The sequence below is a fragment of the Columba livia genome, chromosome 4 (assembly GCF_036013475.1).
Source record: "Columba livia isolate bColLiv1 breed racing homer chromosome 4, bColLiv1.pat.W.v2, whole genome shotgun sequence".
Taxonomy (NCBI): domain Eukaryota; kingdom Metazoa; phylum Chordata; class Aves; order Columbiformes; family Columbidae; genus Columba; species Columba livia.
This window is the reverse complement of record NC_088605.1, coordinates 38,811,778-38,825,819: the sequence shown is the minus strand read 5'-3', so window position 1 is coordinate 38,825,819 and position 14,042 is coordinate 38,811,778. Positions and strand designations below refer to the sequence as shown.

The 14,042-nt window shown below is 36.4% G+C and overlaps 1 long non-coding RNA gene across 4 annotated transcripts in view; it reads left to right on the top strand.

Annotated features, from left to right (window-relative positions):
- The window catches only part of LOC102088214 (uncharacterized), a 32,163-nt gene extending 20,223 nt beyond the window's left edge, over window positions 1-11,940 (top strand). For 3 of the 4 annotated variants that reach the window (XR_010472261.1, XR_010472260.1, XR_002424232.2), the window contains exons 5-8: window positions 3,228-3,313; window positions 4,017-4,101; window positions 5,042-5,166; window positions 6,662-9,502. This is a non-coding gene — a long non-coding RNA (uncharacterized LOC102088214). Of the gene's footprint in view, window positions 1-3,227; window positions 3,314-4,016; window positions 4,102-5,041; window positions 5,167-6,661; window positions 9,503-9,523 lie in introns of those variants that run through there. The other variant, XR_010472262.1, reaches the window with a different exon arrangement.
- The last annotated feature ends 2,102 nt before the right edge of the window (window positions 11,941-14,042 follow it).

Here is a 14,042-nt window from a genome sequence, read left to right as displayed (position 1 = left end):
CTAAGGTTAAGCCCAAGGAACAATCAGTAACACTGGGAGGAAAGGCAAATATATTAATTGCTATGTGGACACTAGATATATGTGGCTTTCCTGAAAGCTGTCAAATAACCACAGTGGTATTTCAATGTAAGTGAGGAAAATGAGTCTATTCAAACATATATTTTAATTCATTTCTACATGTAATTGTGTGTGTGCGTGTGCGTGTGTGTGTGAAAATCCCTAGATACAGATTTAGGTGCAAAAGAAAAATTAAAAGAGGGTAATTTTAGCTGTTAGTCCTGTTGCCTTTCTGGATGTCTAAGCACATATAGAGTGAAGTTATCAGAAGATTCTAAGTGTCCCAGGCCTCAGTGACTCTCAGAGAAGACTAGATTTCTGACTTGTTATGAGTGTTTTGAAAACCATGCTTTTCTGCTCTTGTGTGTTATGCAAACCATAACCAAGGGCCTGCATCTTGTATGAATATATCACCTTTCATTACAACAAACATAGCTTAGTTAAAACACAGGGAAATAATCAAGATTATGGTAAAATTATGGAAAGTGTGTGCACATGTGTGTGTGCAAGTGGATAATAATGGGTTAATATATGTTTTTATTATGGTACATTTCTGTTATGCTTTTTTTTTTCGAGTGAGCTTCCTCAAAATACGGTCGAGCAGCATTTCTTAATCTTAGTGGAAGCTGAGCAAAATTTAAAATCCATATTTGACTAACTAAAGAAATGTTTCTATTTACTCATTTTTTCTGTCATTGATATGAAAAACATGCCAATAGTTTTGATGCAGTCTTGTACACAGAAATAGTATGACACAATGTTAACTATAAATCTGAGGCTAAAAGAATTGAGAAAACCACTTAGCTACAGATTGACAGATCCAAATAATCTTACCTTCTGTAAGATTTTTTCATCATGTGGTATGTGCTTTTGCAGCCAAATATTTATCAGTAACAACAATAAAAATTAATTGCTAACTGGTCTTCTCTCATTCCTCGGTTATTCTCCGCTCCAAAATCACACAACAGTTCTACAAAGCCAGTCTATAGTTTATAGTTTAAAAATGGGAACTTCAGTGTCCTACCACGGTGTGAAAGTAAAAAATTGTAGAGTGTTGGGTCATAGTAAGCCGAAAGACAGACAGATACTTGCAAGGCTAATCTTTTCCAGAGTTTTATAGTGTCTTCCTTCACATACAAGTGAGCTTCTGGCATGAGATGGAAAAAACTGTGAAACAAGTGACCTGTCTCACAGCTTTCCACATCAGTGAATGGTCCATACTCTTAATTTCAAAATTGTATGAAACAACTCGAAATTTCTTCATGATCACTGAAAATCTGAGCTGTCATTGATTACTACTATCTGCAGTCATCTGCAATCACTGAATGATCAAGGCTGAAGAAACTTCTGGAGGCCTCTAGCCCAAATTCTGTCTCAAAAAAGGGTGAGTTAAGGGGCCAGAACAGGATGCTCAGGGCTTTGTCTAGTTGGGTCCTGAAAACTCTAGAGAACAGAGACTGCACAGACTTTGCATCATGTAACAACTTAGCGGGTACCAGAAAACACCATTATTGTTCAGTTTGTCAAATGAAGGCTGGGACTGAGGTTTAAACAAAGGTATTCATTTCCATTGTACCAGCTTTTCAATTCTTATAACATAAGAAAATGGGTAACTCTCAAAGTGTTATGAGTGTTGTATATATGTTCACATTTTATCTGCCTTACTGCTAGTAGAAAGGTAATTTATTACAACAGAACATTTCCTTCACTGTGAAAGCAAGCAGTGAATTATTCCCAGTTCAACTTGCTGTGGTGTTATCTCAATTTTACACAATATATTCCTCAAGCTAAGCTGTCACCTGAGCAAATGTATATCAGAATTGGTATATTGGGCCCTATTAAAAGAAAGAATTACAGAGAGACATGATATCTAACTATTCACACTATATTTTTGATCACTTGCAACAGGAAGAATGATTAATGATGCTAGGGAAAATATGAACTTAACCATATTTTATTTGAACTAACTGAATCAGTTCATTCACAGAAGCTTCTTTGAAAAAGCTCAGAACAAAAGATTCTAACTGATAATATAACAAATTTTTTCTTCCTTTGTGCCATGGAGTGTTTTTAAAATATATATAAGAGCTTATGCATTATACATTTTTAGAGTAGGGCATGAAAGTGTGGAAACCCCATTCTGCAAAATCTTCCAACCTATAATTTAGAACCTAACCCTTGATTAATCTTTTTTTTTTTTTTTTTTTTTTAATTCTTAGGCATTAATGAAGTGCATTAGTGTCAGAAAACCTTAGGTATTAAAACCACCAACAATTCCCCTCTGTGTGAAATCTTGTGTCTTTAGAAGCCTGTAGTAATAAGTCTACTGGTGCTTCATCTTCATTCAGTAGTTTACTCATAACCTCTCTAACTTAATTTCTATAAAGCATTCAAGTCTTCTTAATACTTCATTATTTTAAAATTACCTTGCTGTATATTAGTTGTCCTGCTCATATTTTTGTTACTGTCTGTAAAGAGATTTACAAGTCAAAATGTTTTTAGAAGTAATATGTATGAACACTGGAGGGACCTAATTTGTCACTAAAAGTCTGACTAATAAAATCTGAGATTTGTATGCATGAGAAATGCAGAATTATTTAATAGCTGCGACCTGATGAAGTAATGATATTTTCTTTGATATCTGTTTTTGAAATAATAAACCAAAAGATGTATCACATTAGTTTATAGGCCTTTTTTATAGTCATAGTGATAGGCACTAGTATTATCCTTTAAGTGCTTTCAGGTATTTGCAGGGCTTTTATGAAGTTTTAAAAATAGTGTCTTGTGGTTATTCAAAACTGAACAGCAAGCTGAATGTGCGATAGTTATCTGTGTTACTAAAGATAAAACTGTGAAGTTATTAGGCCATGCTTATCTAAACAGCACAAGGAAGATGACATAGATTTAAAGTTACAGCCCAAGATCAAAGAACACAATAAATGATGCAGGATAAAACAACTTTAAAAGGAAAATTTCTGTGAAGCAAAAACTCATTTGTTAATATGAAGGTTGGTTTTAAAATGGGAAGAGACTTCATTTGTAATAGGACTTTTTTTTTTTTTTTTCTGTAAAGGATGGTCTAAATTAAACATTTATTTTTGTAGAAATAGAATTCTGTTTGTCCAAAATAGAATAATACAGTGTCATAGTGTTTCACCTTAATTTCTTAGGCATTGTGAACCTGCTTCAACAGCCACTGATGACCAGAAGGTGATGTGCACCAAGCCTTTTGAACAGGGTCCCCTGGAAATTCAAGGTTGTTTTCCCTTTTCTTTGCTGAATGCTGGGGAGCTGCCCTGCTTTTCCACTTTCTTGGCTACTAGTTTCTTGGGAGGAGAGCATACAAGGAAGATGGAGGGCAATTCAAAAGCTTGGTAGTGCCATAATGGCCAACACTTTTCTCCTGGAAAAACAAAAGCATCCAGGGAGGAAGAAAATGTATTCAGGTCTAAGGCATACTACAGGATTAGCCTGTTTCTGGGCAAGCTAGCCTACCTTCCTTTCATTGAAAGAGAAATGAACACTGCTTAGACCATAGGGGAACTCTTTTCCTCAAAACAGTTTAAGATCTTGGAGAACCTGCATTGTCTTTTTCAGGTGGCCTGATGAAAAAATATACTCCAGCTTTAGAAATGTGATATATTTCCATCTATACAGATTTCTTACTTTTGCCATATATATAATAAGTGGTATTCCAGGTATGTGTTGAGAGCGGATTGTGCAAGAACATGTGCAAATGCATATGTTTACTTCTAGACTAGCTATGAGCTTGACTACTCTCTCCTTCATCTCTTGTACACCCAAGGATGAAGATCCAATGCCAGTGTACTAGCAACTAGAAACATTGGTTATTTTCTTTTCCTGAGCTTTAATCACTGTCTGAGTTACTCTGGTTTGTTGTAGATGCTGCTAATGTTATCAATGTCCTCAAAGGTATCTCTTTTTGGTCTGTTCTCCAGCATTGATCTTAGCTCAGGACTTGCGAATGTGCTGCTCAATCTATTGCTGCTTTTATGTCTTTCATTATACCATCATCAGAAGTGGGTGAGTTTATTTGCTTCTTCCCCAACAAAAGATATTTTTCCACTTCTCAACAGTTGGAATAGTTGGGACATTAACTGCTTTTCTTCATATATCTGTGAAGTGCAATGTAAATTTGGTACTGGCTGTAATAAATGTATGATGAGCAGTTCTACTGGCAAGACATGCCATGTTTTTCCTGGAACAGCTGTTCTCATATTACAGTTCAAATGTACCAAGGTTATTCAGTGTCTTTGAACCTGCTATTCTGATGGATATCAGTACTAATTGGGAACTCTTTATCTGTTAGTAACTGTTAAACATTTCACCGACTGAGGCTTACAGTTTTTTAATATTTGAAGACAGTTAAATGCTTGCAGAACTAAATACATAGACAATTCTGTTGAAATCTAGATGGGTCATCAGGCCAGTTGGATTAGGGCATAGCAGCTTGGTAGGATGTGGCACAGACAGGATTGCTGTACATAGTACAGTATCCTTCAATGTCTGATTGCATGATCCGTCTGGATGGCCAAAAATCCATTTATATATGTAATACTTGGAAGTGGCCTTCTGCAGAAGTTCACAGAGGGACCTTGGTATATGCTTCAGGAACCACTGAGAGATTAATTAAGAACAAGAGTGTATGTTTAAATCAAGAACATACATAGGATAATAGGCACAGGAAAAGAAATGAAACATAAAAATGTAACTTTAATGTGGATACAAGATGTGATTCTGTGTCTAAAAGAAAGATATTGGAGCTTCCGGTTGTTTGGCAAAAATGGCAGTGAACTTGATTTTTGCAATAGTTCTTACTGTGACTTATTGGAATTTCACCTGCTTAGGAGTTAACAGTGTGGAACTGCTAATGCTGTAACTTTCTGCTCTATGATTGGTTAAATCTGCCAGTTCATTTCAGTGTTAATCTAAATATTGCTGGACTTTTTTTTTTTTTTTTCAGTTATCAGAAGAACTATATAAAATTAGGTACAACAGGAGTCCCAAAAAATGTATCCCCTCCTTTGACTTCAACAGCCTGTTTCATCTGTTTTTCCTCCAAGTTGTTTTGCTTTACATATTCTGTAGGTAAGCTTAATTTGCATTGTTTAAAAGCTATTTGTAATGGCTCAAATTGTCTGAGAACATGGGTATGTTATACCACTTCAAGCAGAAAATGGCTTTGTCTTCCTCCAGACTACAGAAGTTAATAATGCATCCTCATTTTCTGTTTTAAAATAATGGCTTAATAAGGGTTGATAAAAGGCATGATGAAACAGATGGTCCTGGATGAGGTCCTAAATTTGTCAAATCTGAGCTCTGTTTGACTGTAAGAAGGAGTACAATATACAGTCATAAGGAATCCACTGAAAGGGCTTAGCAGGAGGAACAGAGGTCTTGGATATTTAATATCAATAAGAACAAAAGTACTTGTGTATGGCAAAGTTTTTAAAATTACAGTCGCTTCATAACATGATTACAAAGGAAGAATAAAGGATTTAAGGCAGGATTGATGACAGGTGGTAAGGGCTACAAGGGGAATTGGGAGTATATTTGAGAGCATAAGTAAACAAAAACCGCACTCAAGTTATGTTCTCAATGAAGAATCTTCATATGGATAAATAGTGTTGAATACAGATAAATAGACTGTTGAATACAGCAACCAAGGCAAAAGCAGTTACGAATTAAGAAGGAAGGAACTACGTGCATGATATGGAAGACAATAATTTAAGAATAAAATAAATGAAGAAAAAAGAGAAATACCCCTTTGATTCAATGTTAGTTTCCAGACTGGGAGCAATCTCCTCTAGGTCTAGTTCAATTAAATTCTGAGTAATACAAAACATTTTGCAAAAACTCTTCAAACCTTAAAATACATACTCATGATTCTCATGCAAGCCTTACAGTTACATTGCAGAAAAGATACTGAGATGTAGGTAGTAATGGCTGGTTTTATTTGTCATCCTGTTTTTAATATCAGAGGTATGAAATGCAGTACACCTAAACAAACAAATGTGTTTGTTTATACAATTAACTTTTACTGAATAAGAGATACCAGATTTATTTGTTTGATTTTATACCAAACATGGCAGAACCACATTTAACAGGATATGGAAACAAACTTTGTTGAAATAGATCTCATAAGTAAACCAATATCTTTTCAATGTAAATATTATTGCACGACTAAGTCAACTGCAAGTATTGGGGGAAAATTAGTGGAGTGTTTCAGGAGAAAGGTAGTGGCTGTAGCCCACAAAAGGTTTTCCTCTAGCACCATCCTAAGGAAAATTAGTAACACCCTCTACCCGCCTTATTTGGGAGTCATGGTAACCTTAAGGAAAATGCATGGGAACTCGATTTTCCTAAAGATATTTGGTGTAAAGTTTCTTTAAAACATCTGATATTACACCTCTTGTATGTGAAGAAAAGAACGGAATTGAACTACTTGTAAGCAATAAGATACACTCTAAGAGCTCTCCAGTGTTATGTCTATAGAATTTATGAAGTTTTGTTATATTAAATGACTAACCAATATATTCTTGTTACTTTGATAATAAAGAAATAATTTGTCTCTTCCTTTCAGTAGGTGCCGTCTTTATTTTTTTTCTCTCCACAACAAATCCTGAAGAGGTAGTTAAAGCATCAACACCTATTAGAGAAAATGGAAAGAATACATCACTGGAAATCTTGGAAAGTTTTCAGCAGTGTGCTTGTTTCAGAATAAATGAAGGCCTCTGAACTAATCCTCAGATGAAAAGAAGTTCATATACGTCTTTAATTAGATCATGCTATTGGAACACAATATTGTGATAAAGAAGATTTAATAAAGCATTTTGTCCTTTTATTACTTTCATTTCATGCAACATATCTCCTTATCCAAGCAAGATGTTTGACTTCAAAGGAAGTGCTATCCACCCTCCCTTTGCTCAATAAATAACTCCCAGAAGAGTAAAAACAATATATGTTTGTAACTTTGCCGACGCTGCTTAGTTGTGAGAAGATCAATCATTGTCGTTCTTTTCTGTAGCTGTGGGTTTAAGATGAATCTCTTCCTTGAAGAAATTTCTGTATAATTTGGTGCCCATCATTAACCCCTCACCTTCGGGAGAGTGCACCCTAATAATAAAATGAAATCAAGTAACTTGCCTTGCTGGAGAACATTCATCTGAGCAGGGGCTGACCCTGTGCAGAGGGCCTGGTCAAAATTCATCCTAATAAAGGGACTGAAAGGTAGCCAAAGAATTGTGTTGGATGGATGGTTGCATAAACAGAAAACGACCACTAACTTATTTTTCTTCAGTATGAATATAATGAGTAGGCTGTTGACATGACAAAACAGCCCTCCTATTTTCAAATAAACAAAGCCAAAGTGTTTTCAGAAAGATTAGACTCCAAGGCTGTCAATATTAAAGTTAATTTGTCAAGATTTCCCAGCTTACACTGTAAAGACTAAAAGAAGCCAGAGAAAACAGAAGGCTGGATGGTATCTGAAGAGGCATATATTTCACCTTTTGCTGCAAGGTGTGATCATCTGTCAAGACAAGCATACCTGGCAGAAGTTTGTGTTTTCACAGATTTCCAGAGAAGGTTCCTTTCTTCTCCAGGTGATTTATTTCAGTATTTCTTTCTCACTGACAAAAGTTGTTCCTGAATCTTTGCCAACTCTTCTGCCACTGCTACTGAAGCTCAGTGCATCTTACAGATACTGTCAACATGGAGTGTGGTTTATTCTTTTCTTCTTTGTAGCTGACTTCTACATATTTAGTTAGTATTTTCCTCTTCAGCATTCTTTTCTCTACACCAGAAAACTTTTTTTTTTTTTTTAATATGTAGTGTATTTCTTAAATGTTTAATGTGTCTTGCTGTCTCTTTAATTCAGCTGTACCTTTATTGAAATTGTGTGGCTAAGACTGGACACAGTAGGAAAACTAGACTTCTCCTGCGTTGAGTGGAATTGAAGGCTTACCTCACTTATAGCCTGTATGTCTGTTAATATCTCCTGCTAGCTGGCGTGTGTGTGGTGTTTTTTTTGTTTTTGTTTTTTTCAAATGATAATTTTACCACCAAATAGTTAACCCAAGCTGGGATGTCTCAGTTTTATTTTGCAGTACATTACTCCAGAAAGTGCAATAAGTCTCTGTTTTCCACTTACCCATTTCTCCATTTTATTGAGATAAATTTGATTTCCAGGCTTTCCCTTCCACCTACATGGAATTCTTGCTAGCTTGATGTTGTCTTTTATATATAAAATTTATGCACGAAATTTATGTATATTCTATAGCATATGATTTGGATCATTCATGTAGACATTGACAAGAATCAGTCCCTGGATAGATCTCTCAGAACTCCAACTGATCTACCTTTCTGTTTGCAAAACAAGCTATTGATAACTATTTTGTGGGTACTGTTATCCAACCACAGGAATTCTGAAAGTCAGGGACACATGGAAATGAACATCCAGCTACCATGTAATTAATAAAATCTTCCAAATAAAGTGGTTTGAAAATATACCCCCTAAAAAGCTCGAACTGAAGATCTTTTTTATGCTCAGATTTTGTTCCTCGACACCTGCAGCTCCCCAAGACTTGTGTGGAACTTGGAAATGTACAGTTTTAAAGATTGGCTAATTATTTGTACATAACATCATCTGTGGAATGGAAAAAATGTAGAAAGAATAAAAATGTGATTACTACTAAGGATTTTTCAGTCTAAATTAGGGACAAGATTGCATCTGAGAGAGAAGCATGATGTCAGACAAACAAGAGTGAAGAAACCCTATGAGCTAGTTGTTTTGAGATAGCGCTTTTCCATTCTTTCTGCTAAAGTTTACTTTTAATTGATGTCGAATTTGGCAGCATTTGAGGGAGTGTGTGCTTTGGCAGTGAATTTCAAGGAGGAAACAGGATGGAAGAATGAAATTACTGTTTACGATTTAACTAGAATTAGAGGAAGAAGGGGTAAATTCTGCTTTCAGTTGCACTACAGGAATTTTAGAACTCATATATGTGCAACAAGCTTTTATTTTAAACCGCTGTGTCACTTCAGGCTGCTTAAATTAAAACTCCCATTTAATTTTAATTTACCTGTAATCTTCAGAATCTACTGCAATAAGGTAAACCTTTTTAAAGGCATCCTTCTGTGTTATTTTTCCTCGTTTATTCAGCTTGATTTAACATTGTTTGCTTTTCACTTTGTATTTTAACAAGCTTGCTCTTCAGTTTTAGAGTAATTTGTGATCACCCCCAAATGGAAGTTTATTTTATTTTAGTGTTTCTTTCACAACTAATTTGAACTTACATCTGGCTTTAAATAAATATTTACATAGAAATAACATGAAATTGCATGGTGTAAATGTAGTGCCATTCAACTATGTAAATAGCAGCAAAGATGTTTAATTGAATATAAAACACTGGTAAAATGTAAACATTGCTTGTTTTTGTTTCAGTTGCTTTATCCTTCAACTTTGATGATACAAATGAAGAGATCTAATTGTTAATGGAAGTCTGAAGTGTGTTCTCACAACTTTACACATAAGGATCTTCTCTGCAGATGCTTGTTCGCTTGGTGCCACTCACTGTGCCTCTTAAGTGCTTCCACTGTCTTCAAGATATTTAGTTCTCAAGTTATAACTACCGTCACCACAGTGCACAGTCATGCACTACTGTACATAAAAATGAACAGGTAGAGCCCCCATACCTTTCAAGGCTATGTGCTGAAATAGCGAAAGCTGCAAGATGTAGATGGATCTGGGACCATTTCTAAAATAATATCTTATTTGCATCTACCAGATTCAAGGAAGTATAATAAATAAAGCCAGGATTATGGCTGAATGGGAAGCTGGCCAAACAAAACCCATAATGCCTGGTCTTCTGGCAGGGGGTGAAGACTGTGTCACCTTCTACTGGGGTCACTTCAGGCACCAAAGCCTAAAAGTCTTGAAGGCACAGGGGTCAATAATGTGAGAGATGATTACTACCCTAAGCACTGCGATCCAGACGACTATCTCTGCTTTTAATTGAAGGTTTCACCCATTAGTTTTACCTTGCTGAAAAGCATACCCACCTCTTTGACCTCGGAGAGCCTTTTGTTGCTCAGGCCTGGCAGCCTGACTTCTTGTTCTGTCGGTCTGCACTCGTGCCTCATCACTCCTGTGATTCATGGCACGATTCTCACAGCTTCAAAGGAAAGTTTAGAGACATCTGAAGGCAACGAAGCGAGGAGCTGTCAGGTCAGGGAGCTCCATCATGAGAGGGGAAGAAAAAAGCGGGGGAAGAAGGCGACTGAAGGCAAAGTGTGTTAGTCTGTTTTTGTTCCCCCTGCCCTTCCTTCTCTCAAGTGGGTGCTGCCACCACCTTTCCCAGCCAGCTCTACCAATGACCCCGGCAGGCATATCAGGGCTGTCTGTCTGCTTTTGATATGAATTAAACATGAGGAAGCAGCAGAACACGGACCTCAGCTACAGCTGGAGAGCTCTTGGGGCAGGACGGACCCATCCCTGCCAGGGCTTAGGGGTCTCCAGGCAAGCCAGCACCTGGTGGGGCTGATTATCCCAAGTGCAGGAACCCAGCAGAGCCTGATGTAGTTTAAGAGGCATTTACATGCTTTCCTATTTACACTCCAAATTTGTGCCTAAAAAAATCTTACATTCTTACCTTACGATCAACTTATTTTTGGTCATAGCAGTACTTGCTGATTAAAAAACATCCCTCAGAAGTATTACTTCACTTCTAAACCTCTCTCCTTGAATTCACTGTCCTGTTGTTTTCAGCTTCATGTTGGTCTGTTATCTTCATACTGGCATCTGCAATATGCATTTGATGTCTGCTCATTAGGCTTTCAGCTGCCACCATTCACAGTGAAATGATACAACTCTGTAGTAGACACAGAATTACTGTAGGAAGGAAGATACAACAATGTGTACTGACCTTCCTCCCGTTGTTTTAGAGCAGAGGAAAAGAGACGGGCAACGCAACACCATAATTATTAGCAAGGTCTAACTATTATTGCAATTTTCTTCCTTGATTATTTGCTTTGATATTTGCAAGAATAAATATAAAGCCTTTTAACTCTCCTTCAATTAACTCTGGATGCAATCTGTGACTATAGAGATACACAGACCAATTACAGAGTCTCCACACTGATAATATAATAAAGAACAAGAACATTTGCTGAAAGACAGCTTTTTAAAGTGAGAATTATTTCATGTTCACAACTTTTGAGATCTGAATGTGAAAATTAGGTCAGGGCAAACTAAGTTTGAGAATCTTAATCACCTTATCAGGATGTATTATTACTACTTAACAAATAAAACATAGTGCTACTAAGTGAAGCCTTTATTACAGTATAAAATATGGAACATTCATACATATGCACTATAAGAATAGTGTAAGATAAGATTTAAGATTTGGATAGGAATGAGGAGATGGAGCAAAGACAAATAGATGTCCTTATTAAATAAATAGAATAAATTAGAAAACTAAAAGGTGTTATTATTATCAAATTATATAGCTTAGTCATGGAAATATGATTGATGCCTAACTACACCAGCTTCCAATTTTGTCTTTTAAATGCTACATGCAGAAAACCTGCTAAGTAATGGGTAAAGAAAATCAGTTATGAATTTTAAGAAAATATGAATTAAGTAATTCTGAGCAATGAATATTGTTTAAATCAATCTCATATTGTTTTGTGGATAAATTATAAAGAGAAAATTAAATGAAACTTTGTAAAATTGTTTTACCTATTACTTACTAATTTCTAGTTAACATTTCCCAACTATGACATTTTTTCATAGTAGAAGTTATACAAACACTTAAAAATGTTAAAGCTCTAAAAATGCTTACAGATACTTTGGTTCAGAACCATGACTGTATGATGACTATACCCAGTCATTTCTACCCTTACTTTTTCACAAGATGTTTCTTTTCTATTCTTTTTCTTTTAGCATTTTATACAGCTAGACACTGAGAAAACATGTGTTCAGGGAAATGAAAATTCTGTACATATCATTAAAGTTATTGACTGTAGTTGAGAGAAGCAAGCCATTCAAAATTAAGACTGCAACTTGATGTTTAATCAGTGCAATTGTGCCTTAGTAGAACAGGAACTATAAACACAAGTGATTTCCCAAGCCATGTTAGCCTTGCAGGGAATAGAATTCAAACAGGGTGAATTAAGGACAAAGTTGCATATTTCTCTTCACTTCTTTTAGCTTTTCTAGTGTTTGTCAATCTTCACATTATTTGAACAGTAATTTAATTTGTAGATGATTTCAAACCATGTGTTTAAAAACCAGTGTGTCTGGGGTGATGTTATTAGCTTGGGTAAATGCAGATAATTCTCCATGTCAAAGACAATTAACACATATCCTGTGGTCTTGATTACCAGGTTCAAGGAAATTCTGCCCAGAAGAAATTCTTACTAAAGCCTCATGGAAAGTTAAAGGCCTCTGCCCTACAATTAGAAGGGGAAGGTAATGGACCCCCCACTTTTTTTGGTGATTGACTATAAACTTTGGCTCAAGGGGCTGTTTTCAGAGGACAGGGTTAAAACAGTCGAGAATAAAAAGAGGTTGTTTTAGTTGTGAATGTGTCTACGTTCCTCAGTTGCTTTTCTTAAAAAAAAAATTTAAAATATTAAAAATAAGAGTAGGTAACACCACACAAAGTCTTACACAGGAAGAACAAGCAAGAGAGGCACCAAATGTAGGTTAGGCATGTTTGTACTTGGGCTATGTGAAAAGCCTTTTCTTTCTGTGTGTTCCACATAGAGGCAAATCACTTTATATACTTGTTCCAGAATAAGCAGTCCATTTCTCATAAACCCTTGAAAAAATTAAATCATTAACTGACATCAAAAGCAAACAATTTAGAATACCTCCTCTGTGGCTAATATTTTTATAGCCCATTGGCAATAATTAATCCTTAAGTGTGCAGAGAAGAAATCTTAACAACTGAATCTTAACTTTTTAAGTCAAGAGCGGAGGTGGGTTATTAGCAGGCTGTTGTCAAGAAACTGTGTTCTAAGCCATGGCTGGATGCTGTCAAATCATAGAATATTTTGGGTTGGAAGGGACATTTAAAGGTCATCTATTCCAACTCCCCCTGATGCTGGAAACCTAACCTAGAAAATACTTTACAGATGATCCTGTCCAATTTAGAAGAGCTGGTGACTAGACAGGGTAACCACAATAATTTTCAGTGTGAATTACTGTATGGAGGGAGATAAGGTCAGGAGTTTTGGAGAAAGCTTTAAGCACTCACAAGGAAAGATGGAGAGATTGGATCTGAGTTTCAGGTTAGGATTTGTCCAAGAAAGCCATGTAGGAGAAAGAATACCAGGAATGACAAATAACTGGGAATGTAATGGAATAATCAAGAAAAATTACAAAGCAGAGGGGAGAATGTAGAGATGAAACATGTTTACTTTTGTGCACCTTTAGTCTTCAGAAGCAAGGCAGGGGTGTCCTCTGGCACTCATGTTAATCCTGTTCCCATGTACGAGTCCTGCCTTCTATCAGCTCCTGTTGTCTCTCCAACAGCCGCATAGCAGCCTGTCTGACTTCATTCTTTTTGGGTGCATGCAGACTCATCTCCACTCCATCTAGGATATTTCTGTGTCTTTGCCAGACTGGGGGATTAACCTTGTCACTACTGCAAGAGTACAGGGCTCAGGGGACAACAGCACAGTCCCAGCAGCATTACCAAACCTGAAAGTCTAAAGCAGGACAGGGATATCAGAATGGGAAGGAGAAGAGGTGCTCACAGCTATTGATCTCATTCAGATGTCTCTTCCCCTCCTGTATCATACATATGCTGGTGTCTCCTAGACAGGGGGAAAGGCTGATGTCTGGTTCTTGAGTAGCCGTCTCTGGTTGCTTTGTCCAGAAGAGCAGGCAGAGGGCAAACAGCCATCGTTAGCTTAAGTTAGGGGGCATTTGAGTGGGGAACCCACATCTGAGGAGA